The sequence below is a fragment of the Antennarius striatus genome, chromosome 3 (assembly GCF_040054535.1).
Source record: "Antennarius striatus isolate MH-2024 chromosome 3, ASM4005453v1, whole genome shotgun sequence".
Taxonomy (NCBI): Eukaryota; Metazoa; Chordata; class Actinopteri; order Lophiiformes; family Antennariidae; genus Antennarius; species Antennarius striatus.
Window position 1 is genome coordinate 5,522,934 of NC_090778.1, and position 17,066 is coordinate 5,539,999.

The 17,066-nt window shown below is 42.4% G+C and overlaps 1 protein-coding gene across 3 annotated transcripts in view; it reads right to left on the reverse strand.

The window, feature by feature from the left end:
• sema4c (sema domain, immunoglobulin domain (Ig), transmembrane domain (TM) and short cytoplasmic domain, (semaphorin) 4C) overlaps positions 1-16,481 on the reverse strand; it is a 95,144-nt gene extending 78,663 nt beyond the window's left edge. For all 3 annotated transcript variants that reach the window (XM_068310847.1, XM_068310845.1, XM_068310848.1), the window contains exon 1: positions 15,876-16,481. The gene's annotated coding sequence lies outside the window, so the exon portion shown is untranslated. The remainder of the gene's footprint in view (positions 1-15,875) is intronic.
• Positions 16,482-17,066: the final 585 nt, after the last annotated feature.

Sequence of the window (17,066 nt, forward strand, 5' to 3'; positions counted from 1 at the left end):
AACTCTTTGTCAAACTAACTGTCTAACTTTTCTCTGAGAACATACACGAGGACATTAATACCTGTTTGAAGTCTGTGCACTGATTGTATAGCTATGACTTGCATAGCTTAGCATAAAGACAAGCAGAAACAGCTGGTCAGACTGGGTTCCGGTGAGGAAAGCTCAAGATATCAATTTATGACAAAAAAAAAAAGAATAATTACATGGCAGAAGAAGCAGTTTTATTTGATTCTCTTGTCTGATAAGCTCATCTGTCTGTTAGAGACAGAAGAAAATAGCCAATGAACAAATAAGTATCATCTTAAAATATAACAGGCATTGCTAGATGAGGTTTCTGGAAACAGATTCAGACTTCTTTATAATCAATAGAGTATTTTTGTTACTTTACAACTTTAAACAAATAATGGTCTCTTAAATGTTTAGAGGTGCTATCTAGCCTTCCTCCCATGTGGGTGGGTAGTGGTGATGGGGGGAGGTGTGTGCACGTGTCTGTGTGTGTGTGTGTGTGTGTGTGTGTGTGTGTGTGTGTTTGTGTGTGAGACATGATATTCATTCAAGTATATGTGAGAAAGTGTGTGCCAGGATGCTATTTGTCTGTGTTGATGATTTAATAAAGCGTACCCCTTTACACAAAAACACACACATCCTGACATCTCTACCCCAAACCTCTCTGCCGTTGTGAGTCAGTTTGTGTGTGTGAGTGTGTGTGTGTGTGTGTGTGTGTGTGTGTGTGTGTGTGTGTGTGTGTGTGTGTTTAATCAGTTAAGCAAAGTTTCTAATAAAAGTTGTAACTAAACTCATACAGCTGTGACAATGCACATACACGCACACACACGCACACATATTATGGTGTGTATATATATAATTAATGAGACTACAGTAGATGTAGACACAAAGCGCTCAGACAAAAGCAACCCCCCCCACACACTCACACTCACACACACACACACACACACTCACACACACACACACACACACACACACACACACACACACACATACACACACACACACACACACACACACACACACACAGAAGCAGGCACAAACACAAACTTGGATTCAGACAGGCACAGACGCACATTAACAACTGCTGTCGATGCAGACTCAAAGAAACACTCACACGGACTATTCAGAGAAACAAAGACAACAGCACAAAGAAAAACAGAAAACACACACACACACACACACACACACACACTGCAACAGACGGTATGAGACTGACAGCATGCAGCAGATCCACCATCAGCACCAGCTCATGGCCCGCTGATGAGCGACACAGTCCTTGTACTCGAGGCCCTGGAGAGGATGGTTTTGTGTGCTAAATAAAACAGGCGACGTTCAACAACACAGCAGCTCTGTGGAACAAAGCGTGTGTGTCCATGCAGCTGAAAAAGAGAGAAATTACCAACATGAACTGCTCAGCAGTGTGCTCACACCCACGTAGAGAGACGCCACTTGTAATTATGAAGTATTGAGAAGACATACACACACACACACGCACACACACACACACACACACGCTCCCACACACGCTCCCACACACACACATATACCTGTCACCAGCCTGAAATTAAAGTGGCAACAACTTCCTGTCTGTGATTTTTTTATGACTGGCTGATACTCACAGAGGAAAAGGTTCACCAACAAGCTTCCCACGAAGGACCCCTAGTGAATATGATGCCAAATTATTTAAGGTTGATATCATCCTGAATACAACTTTGTGCTGCTGTAAATCTTAACAGGAACATTAATAAACAAAAGTGATCATCAGACATAGTTTGATGTTGTTGTTGTTGTTGTCTAGAGCATTCTGTGAACTGTGATAGGTCTGCATCAGATGAAAACACTCAGCGCTGCGGCTGCAAAGGCAGTAGATTCTTTGTGCAGCAGAGAGCTTTTAGATCCAGGAAACAGCACAGCACAGGTGAAGTGGTTAAGTGAAGGGGTGTAGAAGCATGTAATTATGTTGAGAGAAGCTTCATGTAGGTCCTGATTACCATTTATCACAGCGGCTCGGCTCTGTTTGCCTGCATCTATTCCAACTGTAACGCTACAGCACTAAGTTCAACATCCGTGTGCGTCTGTCACAATGAGAAAGGAGCCGTGATTTAAATCAATACTGTGAAATCATAACCTACAGCTCAATGCACACCTGGGGCTAAGAGAGGCTCGTAATGCACACGGGAATGATATGGTCTTCCTCAGCTCTAATTAGATGAGTTGTGTTACAACTTGTAGGCTTTTCTTCAACACTTTGTAAACTAAAACAATTTGCTCGTTACTTTATTCATAAACAGTGCACCCTCGATCTTTGCGTTTGATGTGTTCCAGGACCAACACGCGATTGAGGAATCCACGATCGAGATCGCAATCTATTTATCTTATTATTTACGGTAATTTAAACGTTTATGAACCCTCCCCATACTGATATTAAACCACCTTCTATCTGTATTACCTTTTCCCACACTCTTATCGACTATTTATAGCACTTTTGTGTCTCATGGAAGTGTGCTGCACGTATGCCGTCAGCCAATAGAATAACAAATAGAATGTCAAAAAAATGTGCAACAAAGATGCAAGGATGCTTATAGAGAGAGTATATATATGGCACCTCTCACAAGATTATACCATATCATATATAGTTTAAAGATAACACACAACACTTCATAACACCACAAACTATATTTTTTACAGTGGTGACTCACTGATTGACAGTCCATCACACATTACGTATTACACATTTAACATTGATTATTCATTTTCTCTGACTATAGATAACTACATAAAGATAAAGAATAATAAAGAAAGCACACATCCTCCAACACAATTCATTGTTTGGGGAAGAGAGACACACTGCCACATGCACACTGCAGCTAACTTAACTTCAAAATCCACAAGGCAGTCACAGACTGCAACATCCCGCGACACCTCTGAAATCAAAATTTTAACCTAACCTACTTGCGTAGGTCAAAGATCAAAGCTAGTGCTCTGACCTACTTTCATAGATTAAAGCACTAGCTTTGATCTATGGTCATACTCACACTGGCCTTCTCCCTCGTCTTTCTATCTTATCCGGTTCCTGAGCGTACGAAAGTTGAAATTTGACCTTGACCTACTTTTCTCAAGGTCAAGATCATCATTTGTAATGTGCTTTTTGTTTCATCTTTCTATCTGCAACGGTTGCGAAGATATTTGATGGACATACTAACGGATGGACGAACTAATGGACGGACGAACTAACGGACGGACAAACAAACGGACGGACGAACAAACGGACGGACGAACTAACGGACAGACGAACTAACAGACGAACACTGACAATTACAATACATCACTGCGTTAAAGCGGGATGCAATTAATTAAAAAGCACAGGCCTCTCCCACAGGAACAGAAAGAGAAATTTGAGGAATTTAATCCTGCTACGCAAAATCAGAGGTTTTCAGCTGCAAAGATATGAGAGGATGGGATGGATACATGAAGGGATGGGGGGGAGGGGAGGGGGAGACAATGAATTTTAAAAAGGGAGAGCAAGCTTTTCCTGCTTTTCCCTTGTCCTTCCTTACCTGAACACTTCTCCGGTTTCACATCTCATGGAGACATGTTACTTGTTGTTATGCATGGAAGCAGAACTCAAGAGTTTGTATGTGTGTATGTGCGTGTGTGCGTGTGTGTGTGTGTGTGTGTGTGTGTGTGTGTGTGTGTGTGTGTGTGTGTGTGTGTGTGTGTATGGCTTAACCTCAGGCAAAAAAAAAAAAAAAATCAGTTTTCCTGTCTCTCCTCCCTGGTGTTCTTAAAAAGACCTAATAGGTATAAAACAGACCGTGAGGTAAACTGTTCCATATGCTGTGTTGTTGCATGTTTGTGTGTGTGTGTGTGTGTGTGTGTGTGTGTGTGTGTGTGTGTGTGTGTGTGTGTGTGTGTGTGTGTGTGTGTGTGTGTGTGTGTGTAGCAGGCTAATGGATACATGTGTGAAAGTGTTAGCTCAGGTGAGAATGTATGTGTGAAAACACACATAGCCCTTCTGTCTGGCCTTTTGTGTATACGACAGTATTAGAAGAAGAATCCCGGTGGACTCTTTGGGCTCTATGCCGTATCTTACTTATTTTTGTCAAACAGTTAGAAAAAATGACACATGTTTTTATACATTTAGGAACTATAATTATTATTTCATATTTTCAAGTTCTCAAAGAGTGTTCCTGAAAGCTTAAGCTGGAGACAATTTAAGGTTTCAGCAAGCAGTCATCAACAGGCTGTTTGGGGTTTTTTTTTGTGGTTGTTGCATGTTAGTTTGGTGGAAAACCTTTAAGAGGCTTTATTCTGCCCAGATGTTGCAGGTAAATGTAGTGCTGTAATTCTGTTTGGTTCCACCTCTGGGGGAGCAGCAAAATGGAGATTTGTATAACTGTGGGGCAGTATGGAGGGATGGAGGTCTGATGTGATAGCAGCTAGTAGCTGTTAGCAGTTTACACACAAGAGCAATTCTAAGGTCTGGAATCTCCTTAACCTCAGAGGACAGGAACAATCACCAAGTGACAAGGAAGTTAAATTAATCTAATGTTTTTTACAAACCATTGCATGTCAGATATGCAATATGTTACACGAATGGTGGACACTGTTGTGTTAAATGTCAGGCCTGGTTTGCTCACACCAAACAAACTGAATGGTAGGGAATGGTCTTTGTAGTGGAGTTGTGCAAAAAATAATACTATAATGTATCCCTGCACATCAGTGCAGCAACTAAAGCACAAAGGAAAACTTTTGCATGGACAAGAGTGTCAAGCCTCAGAGAGAAAAGACTCATACTAACCTCAGCTGAACTGGAGAGAACTTTTTTTACAAAACCCTGGAATTTTTTCCAAATCTTTGACATTTTTTTGCAAATCCTTTCACTGCATCAACTTCAGATGCAGATTTTATCAACTAAGATATCAACGTGTTGAAATAGAGCACTGTTAAATGCAGTGTTGATCTGTGTTAAACTGTAACACTGTTGTTTTAGTGATACTCAGAATAAATGTGGGAATGTGTAACGTGGCAGAGAGTATAATGCATTTTGTGTGTCAGTGTGTGTCTCTGTGGAACAGGCTGAATGTGGACAGCTCTATTACAAAAATATACAGGGAGCAATAGGGATTGGAAAATAGAAAAGAAAATGAGAGAGAACTAAGATGTAAAAAAATGAATGATTGAAGGACTGAGAGAAGGAAGAGAAAGCAAGCGAGGAAAATGATGGTGTAATTGTTGACCGCTGGTTGGTTCTTATCTTGGTTTCTCAGGGCTATTTGGCTTCTTTTTTTTTTTTTTGGCAAATCTCCCTCTGACCAAACCTGGCAACCTTTTCTCTAATTTTTTTTTACTCCCTCTTGCTCTTGTTTTCGTCCCAATATCTGTGTCACTCTACTTTTATCTCTTTTCTGTCATAATATTGTTCCCTCATCCAAATGAGCATATTTCTTTCATTTTCTTTTCCTTCCATCTCTCCCTTCAGACAGAGACCAGAGAGCGGTGGACTGGAAAAGAGCAGCAGAAAGAGGGGGTGAGTGCTGCCAGCCAGGGGTCAGAGGTGAGTCTGCAGCAGAGTGGGGGCGGGTGAGGGGGCAAACAGTCTTTCTCTTTTACTCTTTCACGCACTCCCTTCTCATAAGCCACACCAACACCTCAACAACAGCACTATTATATCTGCAGCTGCAGCTACAACAGCTGGGCTCAAAGGAGATCCGAGTGCTGGAACTGAGGTGATGCAAAGGAGGTGATAACCAGAGCTAGCACTAATTACCAAGCACTGCTAGGCTAGCAGTGATGTTTCATTAAGTGTGTGGGAGCAGACGCAGGGAAAGGAAACAATAAAGCTGGATTTATACTTGACGTGAGGGATTAAGAGAAATCCCACCTCATATAGCACTGATATTTATAGTTTAGCATCGGTTTTCACCCGTCGAAATCTCCCATGACACCTGGACAATGCATAGCACATTATCAGGCTGTACCATGATTTAGTGGAACATGCCGCAATAATATCCGCGTTTAGATCCCTTAATGCCCTTTATGATGGAGCTGTATTGGGCTTCATGTGCCTTATAGAGCCCAGGTTAAATTCACTTCATTTATGTTTCGCCTTGTCCAACAATGGTATCTTCATTGGTAATTACTGTGCTACATGTGAAAGCCAGCCAGCTGACTCAAGATGGTAAGACTAGAAATCCAGATCAATGTTACTGGGTAGCCTCGACCTATTTAAAACCCACATGTTTCACATAAAGTCTACAATTACCACTATGAAGGGTTTTAACAAAGTGATAATACAGACAAGTGGGACAGCGAGTTAATGTTTATTTTATCGCTTGTCTGTTGCTAAAACAGTCAGGTACAAAGCACACTTGAGTAAATATTTAAATATATAGATACTGTATACACACACGCACACACACACACACATATATATATGCTGTGTGTGTGTGTGTGTGTGTGTGTACATATACATATATATATATATATATATATATATATATATATATATATATATATATATATATATATATATATATATATAGATGCTAAATGTTATGAATGGATTAATCTGATGAGTACCCATGTTAACACCTCAGCTAATACTAGTACTAGGTGTTAATCCCAATGTTAGCAGTAAACTGCTACATGCTTCGATAAACTGTTGAGAGGATATGAGAAAAATAGTTCCAACAACACAAACAGTGTGAAGAATCAGTAGAGTAATGACTATGAGGGGTCTGCTAATGCAGAAGGAAACAACTGACCAACTTGGGATTTTATCATCTTCTAATCATATAGTACCTAAATATGAGATCTCATTCATTCCCACTCACAGACACAGAACACACACAGTGTATGTGCTCTTCTTATGTTGTACAGCTGTGACGGAAATGCATCAGCTACATTATACAAAGCAGCTTCATGATAGTTGGATTAGCAGTGTTAGCTTAATCATCTGCTTATCTGCATACTACATCACTGAGGATTGTACTCTCCTTCGTTCAAAGGAGTGCCAAAGTTCACAAAAACAGCCAAGCGCTGTTTCTTTTGATCAGACAGGAGGGATTTCAGAAACCTCTATTCGCTAGGTGCTCGGGGACAAAAATATGCTGAAGGCCATGGGTGATGCTGGACCTGCTCATGGCCTCCAGGTGGTTGGCGAACGAGGAGGTCTATGTTCAGAGAAACGCCTTTGAAAAGGTGAAGTATTTCAGAAAATACTTTTTCAGACATACTATTCCAGAAAATACATTTCTGAACAAATGTATTTGTTCAGAAAAATACATTTGAATTCAAAATGCGATGGCGTCATGCTTTAAACTTGTTAAAGGGTAATCCTCGACTGCACCATTGTATCTGGTCAGTGATCACCAGTAGGAGACTAGTTGTACTGGACTGCTCCCATTCTAGATAGGCTATAATGCCTGATATCAGTGTCCATCTGGTATGAAGAATCTGTCCGTATCTAGGACATCTCCCCCTCTATGGTTATTATTTACCCCATGTGTTATTGTTGTTGTCTGCATGATCTGTCTGTGCTAAGCAGAGGAGCAGGTGAGGAGATGACATCATCACCAGAAACAAATAACAGGTTCAGAATACTCACGCAAAACACTGCGCAGCCTGTATTTACTTTTAATTGAAGACAGATAAGGGGTGCAAATCTTTCATGCACTCACAGTGACAGAGCTGCCTGACTGCAGCAGAGTTAGAAGCTTCTGTATCACTTCCTGCATCACTTTAGATGAAGAACAGAAGCAGTGACTCATTGGTTCAGTCATGCTGGAGTTGTCATCTGATTAGTCGGTCACTTCATCATCAAGCATTTGCCAAAAGCGTTCCATGGAATTAGGAAGAAGGACTCGCTTTGTACGAAAAAGTGACTGGTATATCATTGATCTTTGGATGATAAAAGGCACTGACTGCCCAGTCAGATCTGATCAGGCGGAGTTTCCATTAAGAAGAGTAAGTTAACTTTGAATTTTCAATTAGAGGAGCTACTCTGGGTAAACATCTTCGACTAACACTTGAGGCAGAATTGAGCAATACCTACCACTATGACAGGTAAGCTACTCTAACATGCTTGCGCCACTGAGCTCTCAAACAGCAACCATGTAGGGGCCCTCCTCCTGCTGATAAGCCTGCATGGGCCCCTGTGTAGTTCTTACCCTGGAGAGAGGCCATTAGCCTAGCTGCACCGCCTTCCCGGATAAGCTGCAGCTTACCAGCCTGTGAGCCGCGGGGGAACTTTTTATTATACTTTCAAAACTTTTTGTGTGAGTGTGAGGCGATAGATTGGGAAGGGATGTGTGTGCCGCAGTCTGCAATACTGTATAAGTGTGTGTGTGTGTGTGTGTGTGTGTGTGTGTGTGTGTGTGTGTGTGTGTGTGTGTGTGTGTGTGTGTGTGTGTGTGTGTGTGTGTGTGTGTGTGTGTGTGTTTGTGTGTGTATGTGTGTGTGTGTGTTCATGCTGCATGCTCTCGGCACTTCCTGCCCACTAACGGCCAGTCCCACGGTAGGGAGGGTGAGCTCTACTGGACCAGAACAATGCCAAAAAAAAAAAAAAAAAAAACGGCTGTCATAAAACAAACTACCATGCTCTGGTTAGCAAAGGGAAGAGGAGGGTATGTGCTTACTTTCCTCTACTCCCCCCGCTTTACTGCCCACTGGATCTGCATCATTATTAACACACCCACAGTCTCAGACATCCACTTTATGAACCAGTTCTTCTGAGTGTTATCATTTGCTTGTGGCTCATATGCATTTCCGGAAACTATCAAGGAAACAATGGATGAAAACACCAGGAGTCAAGAGCTGGATATGCAATGGCTTTGAGCTCAACATAGAAATGTTACAGCTGACAGCAAACCGTAGGAATCTCTGCTTTCACACTGGGTCCAAACAGCTTTGACGTGTCCCCAAAACTAGAATAACAATAAATAGGACAATTCCAGTGGCCCTCCGTTGAAAGAAACAAAGCGAGGATGACTGAGCCAGAAAGCATCTGCTGAGTCGGACCAAACATCGACATACAGTCGCATTGGGGGCCTCAGAAAACACTTCATACCTTAAAAAATGCCCCTGAAACACAGCAGGCTTGCTGACAAGGGTTTTGTCCGAGCAGATGACTAAATCTTCCTGATCCTGCTTTAAAATTTCAATCACAACAGAGGAAGAGGGCGTGCAAGAAGTAGCCCAGAGGAAAGATTGGCCCAGCAGTTACCAGGAGTGGAAACTGGCATCAAATATGATGAAGATTTCTGTCTGATGTCCAATTAAAAAAAAAAAGTGATGAAATGGGCAGAGACACCATAAATAGATGCACACAGCTGCACACTAATAAGATTCAGTAAGAAGAAACTACTGCAGTGACAATTCATTGAAGCAAGTTGAGAGTCAAATGAGGACATTCATTCTTTGTGTTTGCCGGCTAATTTAACTAACATGAATATGTGAATACACCCAGCCTGACGGTGTCCAAAATCACATATAACTAGCTACCAGTCCTCTTTAATTAATGTTTGCATTGTTAATTTATTATGTGCGAACAGGGTTATGTTTCACTGTGGATTTTGAATGCAGTTTTGGATAGTAACTGTGGAAATCTGTTGAGTCTGAAGTGTTCATCATCAGTTTATTACATTTAGTGAGTTGCACACAAGAGAGCACAGCACATTGGAGAACTGACAGACAAAAATAAAGAGTGGCTTGAGGGCAGCAGATGGCCAACAGTGGTCATCTGGTAACAAGCAGGTCAGGACTCTCCTCCGCTTTTATTGTACCGCTGATAAATAATGCAGACTACCAGAGCCACCAAAAGCAGCTCCACCAAGCTTCCTCTGACATCCCCCAGTATGTGAGTCACATGAAGACAGATAAATTGCTGGTTATGCTGAAGAAATGCATGACTGCTCCTACCATGCTGGAGAGAGCTACGGATTCCCCCCATCTGTTCCTTCATTTGTTTCAGACAACACTGATTAGCTTTGGGGGATGCTTCTAGTCACCATGTCCACATTTTAAAAATTGCATCGATCAGCCTGACAGGGAGAATGTTAGGGGTCAGAATGAGAAGTTATGATACATGAAACTTCATCACTGTGAGAGCAAAAAGATCTGGTGTATTGAGCCATGCTTGCTCTGCAGATTAGCCTCCAGGAACATTGGCATGCATACTATTGGATTTTCCACCAGTTTGACTTTCCTGGAAAAGCTGTTCCCTTCTCGGGGTTTATTAATTTATTGATTGGTCCTGCGGGGGAAGGGGGCATTCACAGAATACTTATTACTTCCTTTTGTTCTATATTTAGGGGGGGATGTTAATATTCGATAATAACACCAATAGCACTTCATTTAAACTAACCCAAACTTAGTCAATTGATTTGAGGGAAAGAGAACCTTCACAATGGCAGCAGTCAGTCAGCAGTCTAAATGAACATGGTTTTCATTCACAATAAGATGAATGTGCTCTTGTACATTCAATTTAAGTCAAGCTACATAAGTGCTACGTGCAAAACTTTTGGCAACGCAAAAATATCCTCATTACGCACTTCCGAGAGAGACCAAAACAAGTTGGGAGGGAGGAAGAGAAAAAATACTGTGCATAAGTGGTGAGAGAAAGAGGATGAGAAAGAGAGAGAGAGAGAGCTTAAAGGGAAGGACTAAGTTACAAAAGAGAAAGCCTCTCGTCTCGGAACAACTGCAATCACAGCCGAAGCCAAAACTCGCTGGATCCATCTTCACTGCCTGATGGAAACTTCTCAATAGGCCTTAAAACCACTGAGATGAGGCTGGATCTTGTGTATGTGCGTATGTGTGAAGGCGCGTATGTGTGTCTGCTTCGGCTCATGCACTTTCTGCTACAGTGCATATGTAGCGTTTTAACATCAATGCATTACAGCTGCCATAATGTTTATGGTAAAAAAACAAGCCGGGAAGAAGTGAAAGAGCGCAACAAACTGTAAATAAATGCATGAGCGATGAAGAGACACCATGAACATCATCCACATCGACAGCGGCATGCTGAGAGAACATGTGATGTATTGAACGGGCTGCACATGAAGCAAAATTAGAAACGAGGTCATAAAGGTGGCAGTTTGCGGAGCAAAAAGAGAAGCCACAATCCAATGCAGAAGCAGCTTTATGTTGTGTTCAAAGAAACACACAGCAAATGAAAGTATACAAAAAAACAAATACTGTCCAGCAAAGCTCTATGCCACAAAACATTAAAAAAGAACCGCAGCAGATAGCAACACAGCTCAGTCTTTGCGTATATTGTTGCACATAATCTATTTGCACACAAAACTGTTTTGGATGCAAGATGAAAGATAGATGTTCATTTCGGAATGCTTAATGTCTAGAAATACATAGAGTACAATATATTGCGCCAAACTATTATATTATTATTTAAAGGTAATTTAATGGTTTATATACCCTCCCCATACTGATATTAAACCACCGTCTATCTGTATCACCTTTTCCCACACTCTTACAGATTGTTTAAATCAGTTTAAAGTGTTTCTTTAATACACAGAAGTGCGCTGCGTTCTGTGAGTTTCAGAACGCAGCGCACTTCCGATGCTATCAGCCAATAGAATGGGCGTACGATATCACATGACTACCAACTAAATATCCGCGATGAGACGAAGCTGGGCATCTTGAAGCGCGATTGCTCAAAGGGTTTACTCTACACCATCCTTATGTGGTCCACTTCAGACAATTTGGCCATGGAATCTTGTCAGGTAATAAAGTTTTTTTTGTACATCATGTTATATTGAGTGACCTCCAGTATTTCCCCATGCTTTTATTTAATTAGCTCCTCTTTTCTTAATGACCTGAAAGAGCCTCTCCATTCACTTATGTTTTATTATACGTTGGGGTGGTGAGCTATTTTTGGCCTTCAGGAGTAATTAATGGGAAAAAGAAATATAGTTTGAGAGATCATCAATGTTTGTTCTCCTAGTACAGAAGGTTTCTCTTTTCAGCAGCAGATGGTGGAGTGGGAGAAAGGTCAGTGAAACAAAAAGAACCCCACAAAACATACCCCAACAAAAAAGAAAAACAAACAAATAAAAAAGGAACAGCACCGTGACACACATCCTCTACAGGAAGGACAAAAAGAAATAAGACCACATCACAGGAAGTTTGAAAGGACACGAGGAAACATCCTCACGGCAGGAAGGAACAAAGTTCACGGTTCTGAGATTGACTTCGACAAAAGCTAAAAACGGAAATGCATCATCACCTATGATGACGACGATTACATGCTAATGTGTATAAATACTTCATTTTTTGCCATTCTGGTACAACGTGAAGGCACGAAAGCAGAAGGTTTCTATCACTTTGACCCTCCACCCTGCCAAAGCCCATTTACCGTGATGGTCTTGTAAACAAGCCCCTTTCCTTCTTCCTCTACTCTAAACATTAGCTTGTCCTGCCTAGTCCCGCCCCCCATGGTTCATACAAACACACACACACACACACACACACACACACACACACACACACACACACACACACACACACACACACACACACAAAACCCATCTGCTTCTACTCTCCAGACCTCGCATCTGGCCTGCCATGAACCATATCTCTGTTCAACACAAACACAGATTTAACACACACACACACACGCATCTACACACACACACACACACACACACACACACTCACACACACACACACACACACACACACACACACACACACACACACACACACACACACACACACACACAGACACACAGGCTGGGTGATTCTGTTCACACAGCATCAGAACACAGGGGGCACAGCCAGAGACGTGGACTCCTTTCAGCTGAACATGAAGCGCAGACCAGTTTGCAACGTCCAAAACAAAAGCAAATCTGGCTGTGAAAGAGAGTTTAGGCAGAAGAGAAAGGCAGAGAGAGTAGAAATTAAATCGTTAGTTTCATGAAAAGGAAGTTTTGGAGGGGGGGGGGGGGTGAGCCCCCTGCAGGGAGCTGGCACATCTCTGATGCTCGGCAGAGGATGCAATAAAAGCCTTGATCACCATTGAAAATACGTTATTGTCAGTGAATCCAGACCCACACGCTCTAACAGAAACATAGCTTAAATAGCAAGAACAGAGGCTGAATAAACTGTGTGTGTGTGTGTGTGTGAGTGTGTGTGTGTTTGTGTGTGTGTGTGTTTGTGTGTGTGTGCATGCAAAGCTTTTTAAGTTCCATATTCGACAATCATCCTGTTATCACGGGAGGTTAGCGTTCATCCAGCTGCTCTCCATGTGGTCCACGGTGTCTGTTTCACCGATGTGACGCATGTGACACTGAGATGACAATTAAACACACCCACACACAAACAAGTGGACAGGAGACATCTGGTGCAGCGGCAACGTAACAGTCGTGATGCAATGTTGTGCCAGTGGTGTCGAAACACACTGTGCTTATGTCGCATATGAGCACGCAATACATAAAGACGGACACACAAAGTGTCTGGAACAGCCAGTGGAGTTCAGCTGATTGAACAACTAATCAGAAAATTCATCAAAGTCTATTTTATAATGATTCAAACAAAGCAAATAGCTTTCTCTCCAAATGTACAGCCTTTCTTTATTTGCTGATAGGTTCAGCACCTTTGGTTTTTCAGTCACAAGAGAGACAAAGTAAAACCTTAGAAGATTTCATTCTTGGCAGCTTTAATGGTCTTTTTTTTATTTTCTGAGCCTGCTGTCCAACCAATCAATGAGAAAAATTACAGGCAGATTCAATTTAGATGGATGCAATTATTAGCTGCAGGATACTAACTCTGAATGCGGAGGGGATGCCTGCATAACCCAACACCCAAAGGGCAAGTGAGAATTTTGCATTAATGCACACATGCGACGAGTGAGAGAATAAAGTTTCAAGAAAAGTTCACATCTGTCCTGCTTGTCCTCAGACGCCACACTGAAATATTAGATGGGAAATGTGAATGTGGACACATGAATCCTGAAGTATGCGGTTTGGTTATGATGCATGGGGTCTTTTGTCTGTAAGACTGTGGTGTGTGTCTGTGTGTGTGTGTGTGTGGGGGGTGTGTGTGTGACGGAAGATGGGAAGGAGGTCGACGATCAGGATGTGGAGACCATTGTCTGTCAGACAATGAAGAGATCGAGTCGGCAGGAGTCCTGTGGTTCTCTCAATAGAAGCATTAACATCTGGGGCTGAACGCTACACTGTGTGTGTGTGTGTGTGTGTGTGCGTGCGTGCGTGTGTGTGTGTAGGCCTTTGTTGTAACTGCCCTGGATAAAACCTGGATTTCCAAAGCTTTTTTTTTTTTCCATGGAGCGATGCAGATGTGAGGAGGACAGCTTCTACTCCCACCCGGTTTTCATCTCCCTGCTTCAGTCTGGTTTAATCTACTTTGTGTTTTCATATCAAGGATTGTTTCATTTCTCACAGGTCTATGAAGCCGGTTTCACAAATTAAAATGAGACTAAAGTAAATATTGGTAGTACCATACTCTTCTCATCTTTTTCCTCTTCTCTCCACACAGCAAATGCCATCCTTCAGCTCAGCGCAGATGAATCACGTACTTTTATTAATCTTTGCTGCAACAACTAACAAATTGGAAATACCTGTTTGAAAATTACACAGATATTAAAACAAAAGTTTGAAGATAACGCTCACATCAAGTCATCCTCATCACCTCCTCCAATCAAACATTCAGCTACTCCCCCACAAAGCTTTACGTTTATTTTTAAAGGCCATACTCCCCCTTGACTGTCTGTTGGTTAACTGGCAGTGGCACCAACCAGCTTGTAAAAGAAAAAAAAAAGGAAAAGACCCCTCTCCTAACAGTCTTCCTCCTCCTAAACCACTGCTACCTTTTAAAACAAATCTCTGCACAGTGTCCAGTATGGACATCGGCCCTCCCTCCCCCCTCAGTAATTACAACAATCACTCAACTGAAGCTAATACTTAATTCATTAAGGAGGGAAACCAGTGGGGGGATAAGGGGAAAAGCACTCCAAAGTAATATTTCAAGTCTGTGGATTATTGTCAATATGAGAGCTTAATTTTTGAGTGTCCGTGGAGCAAGTGGGAATTAGAGGCAGTTATTCAAAGGACTCATTGCTTTTGGAAGTGTGTGAGCGCTGTCACATATTACACCTATAATTACTTTGTGGAGATGAAGTATTAAAATCTCCATAGGTTTTCAGCAGGAGGTTGCAGAACTCTGAAACCATTCATACTTTTGTTTTTACTTCACCAGATCTCAAAGAACTATTCTGTGTACAGGCAGCCAGCAGGAAGAAGCCAGAAAGTAAATCAGGAATATCCTGGGGGGATATTACGCAGATGATGTCATACAAAATACAAAACCCTATGGGGCAGAAAGGTCCTGAAAGTTCATTATAGGGCGCCTCAGGCTGGTATATCACAAGCAGATGACATCACACGAACAGATCCGTCCTCAGAAGTGGCGCACAGACGTCAGTCCTGCACAAACTGTTTAGAAGTCTCCAACACTTGAAATGACGGGCTGGAGCTTCCACGATCGGCGGTGACCGTGGAGATTTCAGGCTGGAGATACGCTGGAGACTTCCCTGGAGTTGATCGCTTACTCCTGACCGCAGTGCGCTGTGTTTACGCTGCGCGAAAGCCAGATAAAGTTGCATCATTGAGAATTAAACATCCAACCTGAACCTCCTCGGTGATGCGTTCAAGGAACGCCGCATGAAGGCGTACTATTTACCAAAAAATAAAAAATGAAGGGGTTAGAGGCAACAGTTGGAGAGCGACAGACTCTGGTTAAGGATGTTTTTCTCTCCTTCTACTTTTCCACCAGCCGCCTCACACCTCTGTTTTAACCATTACGACAAATAAGGGATACAAACTTACCTTCTTTGTAAGGATGGCGCTGACTCGACGCGTCCTGGGTTTTCCTCTCCGTCTTTCTTTGCCGACAGATCCTGTATCCGTTTCCCCCTCTCCTCTCGGTCCGTTATCTCGGGTTTGTTTTTGAATTCTTACAAAAATCATTCCACGTCGTCATCAATTAAAAAAAAAAAAAATCACTCGGGTTCTTTCCGTCTCTATCTTTTTTTTTTTTTTTTTTTTTAAATGTTGGGACGATAAAGCAAAATCAAGCCATATGATCCTGTCATTCAGTTTCTACACAGAGGAACTGGTTTCTCAGCGCAACTGCCTCTCAGGGCTTTGTAACACGAAACCAGGGGAGGAGGAGGAGGAAAAACGGGGGAGAAAATGGAGAGAGAGAGAGAGAGAGAGAGAGAGAGAGAAAAGAAAGCGTGCATTTAATCCGCTATCTGGGTCGAGCTGGAGAGATCTGTCCACCTCTCTGCGCTGAAGTTTCTCCAAACAGACTGACCGGAGTGGTCGTGGCGCTGCGTCTCTGCGCCGGGCGCCACAGCGATGTGTGTGTGCGTGTGGTGCGCGGCGCTGCGGCGTGTGTGCGCCCCTAGCCTACTTCTGCAGTACGCATCACAACGGGGACCAAGGAGGATTTAAAAAAAAAAGAAAAAGGCACGTTAACAGGTCTCCGCCCATTACCCTCTCCGAACAAGGGCTCCGACACAGGCGTTGGCCCCCCCACCCCCCACCCCACCCCCAGCAGTCATTACACCACTTTATTAAGACGGTTTCATTGTGAGGAAAGTGGAGAGCTGTTTTGGCAAAGTGTTGCCCAACCTGGGGTCTTGACCCCTAGGCACTCACATGAGCCTTCATAAGAGGGTGGTGGATGTTATATAAAAAAAGCCTGATTCTTCTTCACAGAGGAGCCACTTAAGGAGGCGCCTGCTCCGCATCTGTAGCCTCGGGTTTGATCTATGGCAGAGAACAAGCTGAGATGTTTCATAGGAGACCAATAAAACATTTATGCACCGATGTTATTATTGTCTTCCCTATTATTGGACTGAGCTGACGAAACCCTAACCTGATATTCTGTAGAGTTTAATCTCTTTTCAGATGAGGTCATCGGTCAATTGTAACAGATTTTTTTTATTACCCGGTTTTGATTGATTTTGTGTTTTGTCTACTGAAATTTCAGAGATGGATAATTTCCTCTCA